The sequence below is a fragment of the Ambystoma mexicanum genome, chromosome 6p, assembly GCF_040938575.1.
Source record: "Ambystoma mexicanum isolate Mex_15411 chromosome 6p, UKY_AmexF1_1, whole genome shotgun sequence".
Lineage (NCBI taxonomy): Eukaryota > Metazoa > Chordata > Amphibia > Caudata > Ambystomatidae > Ambystoma > Ambystoma mexicanum.
The window spans coordinates 53,540,895-53,544,900 of record NC_090935.1 but is presented as its reverse complement, the minus strand read 5'-3'; the positions used below and the strand labels follow the sequence as shown (position 1 = coordinate 53,544,900).

The 4,006-nt window shown below is 45.8% G+C and overlaps 1 long non-coding RNA gene across 1 annotated transcript; it reads left to right on the top strand.

Moving 5' to 3' along the window:
* The first annotated feature begins 2,385 nt into the window (after positions 1-2,385).
* LOC138510872 (uncharacterized) lies at positions 2,386-3,611 on the top strand. Its single transcript, XR_011280439.1, has 4 exons — positions 2,386-2,454; positions 2,591-2,710; positions 2,845-3,043; positions 3,205-3,611. It is a non-coding gene; the product is annotated as an uncharacterized lncRNA (long non-coding RNA).
* The last annotated feature ends 395 nt before the right edge of the window (positions 3,612-4,006 follow it).

Genomic DNA, 4,006 nt, shown 5'->3' with positions numbered 1-4,006 from the left:
ATAAATAATTAATTAATTATAGTTTATAAAACATAATTTTTTTAAATGGTTAAAGGTATATCCATGGTGGGTGGGGGGGATGGGGAGGAGGGGGGGGGTTGGGGTAGGGGTTTGGGATGGGGTTTTTTAATAATTAATTATTTCATGAATGTTTTATTAAATACTTTTTTTAAAAAATTAAAGGTATATCCATGGGGGGTGTTGGGGGGGATGGGGAGGAGTGGAGGGTTGGGGTAGGGGTTTGGGATGGGGGGTTTGGGGGGACCCCCCCAATAAAAAACGTTAGTATGTGTGACATTTTACAGTTATTTTAACATTGGTTTTTCGATTTTTTTTTCGACATTTTATTTTCGAATTAATGACTTTTTCTATTATATGTATGTGTTTTCGACATTTTTGAATTCGACATTTTTTTTCGACATTTTTGTAATTCGACATTATTTTTTCGATATTATGACTATAAACCAATTCATGTACCACAGAAATCCAATTCACTATAAATAAGAGTAATCAGAAAATGAACTTCCTAGACCTTACCATTATACCCAGGAACAACAAACTTGAATGCTCCATCTTTAAAAAAAACCACTGACCGCAACACGGTCTTGCATTACAACAGCCACCACCCAAAGATCTTACGAGACAATCTTCCCTACGGGCAATTTTTGAAGATTCGCCGCAATTGCACCAAATGGAGGATTTTCAGAAACACTCCAGTGAGCTACAGCTGAAATTAACGGCAAGGGGTTACCCCAAAAAATTGATTAAAAACACCCAGAAAAGAGGAAGATTCACACCAAGAGAGACCCTCCTGACACCCAAAGACAAGACCCCCTCCTCCGAGAACATCTTGACCTGCGTCACTACATTCAGCCCTATCACTACTAAACTCAAAAGCCTCATTGAGAAATTCTGGCCCTTGGTGCAACTCAACCTCCCAGATGAACCAAAACCACGAATGGCACTTAAAAGGTCCAAAAATCTTAAGGAATTCCTCACCAGTGCCAAAGCCAACAAAAATACGGGCCGGTCTACAATGTGGGACATGAGAGAAATCATTGGACATCATCCATGCGGCCAATGCACGGGATGCAGGCAAACAAAGAAACTTACCTCTTTCATGATTGACGGAAAAGAGTGGAAACTTAGGCACTTTTCTAACTGCAAATCTACTAACGTGATCTCAGTGATCCAATGTCCCTGTGGCCTCAGATACGTTGGTCAAACTTCAAGACCCGTGCACAAACGCATCAGTGAACACAGATCAAGGATACGTTGCAAAACTCTAACTGCCCCCCTAGTCCACCACTTTTTGGAATTTCACCACAGCCCAGATTCTTTTGCCTGGTGGGTGGTGGACAAAGTCCAGAACAGAAATAACACTGCCAACTCTCTGAACTTTAAAGAAGCTTGGTGGATGCACAAACTTAAATCCACCACCACTGGCCTCAACAAAGCCTTACCAGGACCTTTCCACATGTAGCACAGTGGCCCTCGGCAGAACCATCACACCCAAACCCCCTTTGGGGTCCATGACCTCCATATCCAGCCCGCCAGACATCACCTCGAAACAATAGGCTCCTTTCATGCATATAACTGTCTGCACACGTGACCACCGTTGTCTCAATAAAAAAGAATGTTGTATTCATAATGGGGTTGAAATATATGTCGTGACACTTAGCCCTCCCCTTGTTTGGTATGCACTGTGGCAACATGTTGTAATGGTCTCTCCACTCCTGATAAATCTTATACCACATGTATTGGTTCTCCATCATGATACGCAGTTTTCACTGAATACTTTGTGTGACTTATCATGCTCACAGCATGATTCCAATGTTTGTTGCAGTGTTGCACATTAACCACCTGCAGTCCTGCATATAGTCCACTGTACAACATGCTTCTCCCTTCTATTAGATGCCCCTTCGAATGTTCATCTCACACACTCGTGTGGGATGTCATGTCTCTCTGTCTTTACTCAGGAGGCCATGTTATGTCTCACTGCCTGTGCCCAGGAAGCCTCTTTCCCTCAGCACCCACTCAGCATACTCACCAATATTAAACCATGCTCCCGCCCACCGGCCCCCTCCTTTCTCTGCAACCCACTTCACGGCTGCCGTGTGTCCTACCCACACGATCCCGCCTCTTATAATATTCGATGGCAGCCCATTTATTATTCCCTGGCACTTACGCCCTCCTACTCCAACATTTCCCTATCTTCACTGCAGACAGGCATCTTCTCTGTGCACTTCATTTTGCCACAGCGCTTCAAGACACTGGTCTCCAGCGCACGCGCTGTCCCACGTTACCAACAGTACTATGAGACACTAGTCTCCAGCGCCCGCGCCGTCACGCTTATCTTCACAGCGCATATCTTGAACTCCTCTCCCCAGTGTCAGCACAGGCACCATTTCGCGACGCCTGCACCTCGCTGCTGCCCGCCGATTCCCACATCAGGTACGTGTCCGCCGTGCTCCTCCCGCAATGCACAACAACTTCCAGCATTTACCGCTCTGCCTCCATGCACGCAGTTTTTAGCCCGTGCTTATCCTTTTCCCTGACTGATTCTTTCCCCCTGTGTCTTTTTACACAGGGCACACCAGCTAACCCACGACCTTTCCGAACTCCCCAGCCTTGAAGACTTGAGCCCTGGGCTACCTCCCAGCGCGGACCCCCCATCTAATGCACCTTGTGCTCCAACCTCCAGACACAGGTAACATATATCTTTTGTCCTTCGAGCATTTGCCCCCACAGTCACCCCAAACACCGAGGATTTGGGTTATACTGAATTCCTCACTGCAGTTCTGCTAACTGATGCTTGCCCTTCTTCACCTCGTTCTTTTTTAGTTGCCTTAACATGACGCTCCCAGTGGATCCTCCACGGACCCCGGTCACCGCACCAGGGGCTCCGGTTCCACTCCACTCCAGGGGTGCCTACCACCAGCTTGGCCCCCTATATCAGTCCCGCTACGCCAGTCTGCGCCTCCATCTGCCCCGAGTTGGAACCTCAGACGCCCATCTCATCTCACTGAAAGCATAACCAGTGGTGAGTGGACCCTCTATTTAGGAACCTTGTCTAGGACTTGTGATTTTAGTATTGGATACTCTGTATCGACCCACTTCAGCACCTTGCTGCTGGTTTTAACACGGATTTCGCTCTCACTTTCTGCTTTCATGATTTCCTCTCACTTTCCCTCTCTCTCACAGAGTCCTCTGACTTTTTCTGGCCCAAGAAGAAGTCTACAACCTATCCTGCCGAAACGTCCGCAACACACTTACCCAGAGTTCCGATGGGCATGTTTTCTGTTGTGTTGCTTTTCAAATTTCTAACATCATTCCTAGACCTAGACCGAATATAAGGTCAGACTTCAGCCGGGCAAAAGAGACCAAGACTTACCGTCTCCTTCATTCACACTTCCATAGTGTGCTCTTCCTTTCCAATGACATGGGACACTGTATTTTCAAGATGTTGTTCACATGTACAAATTACTAATCCACATCCCATGTCATTCACAAATATTATTCTTCAGCGAATTTTCAACTATGTATGTGATTTCATGACATCATGGATTGTTATGTAAAGTAACCCTTGAACTATTGCACAAAAAAGTAAAAAGCTTACAATACAAAGTCAAATTAAAAATGTGTTTTATGTACTGTTTGAATCATGTGTTTAGCATCAGTAAGTATGTTATTGTGTTTAATGGTTGCCCAGAATGACATGTGCTCCCATTAGGGTCAACACAAATCAGTGTACATCTAATTTCCTTTGTACACCCCTTAGATTCACAGAGGGTAGGACAACCCCCTTGTTACAGCCTCAGAAGGGAAGAGCATTCTCCAAACAAATGGTCTTGAGACGGATTGTCTTGTGCATCAACACCTGCTACGCCACAGCCTACAAGGATGTTTCTGAGGGCCTTGGGGTCCCACCCACAAGATGGTGTTTGTGCGGGCATTCGGGTCCCCTACACAAGAGCCCAGGCAGCTACCCCTTCTTTACACAGAG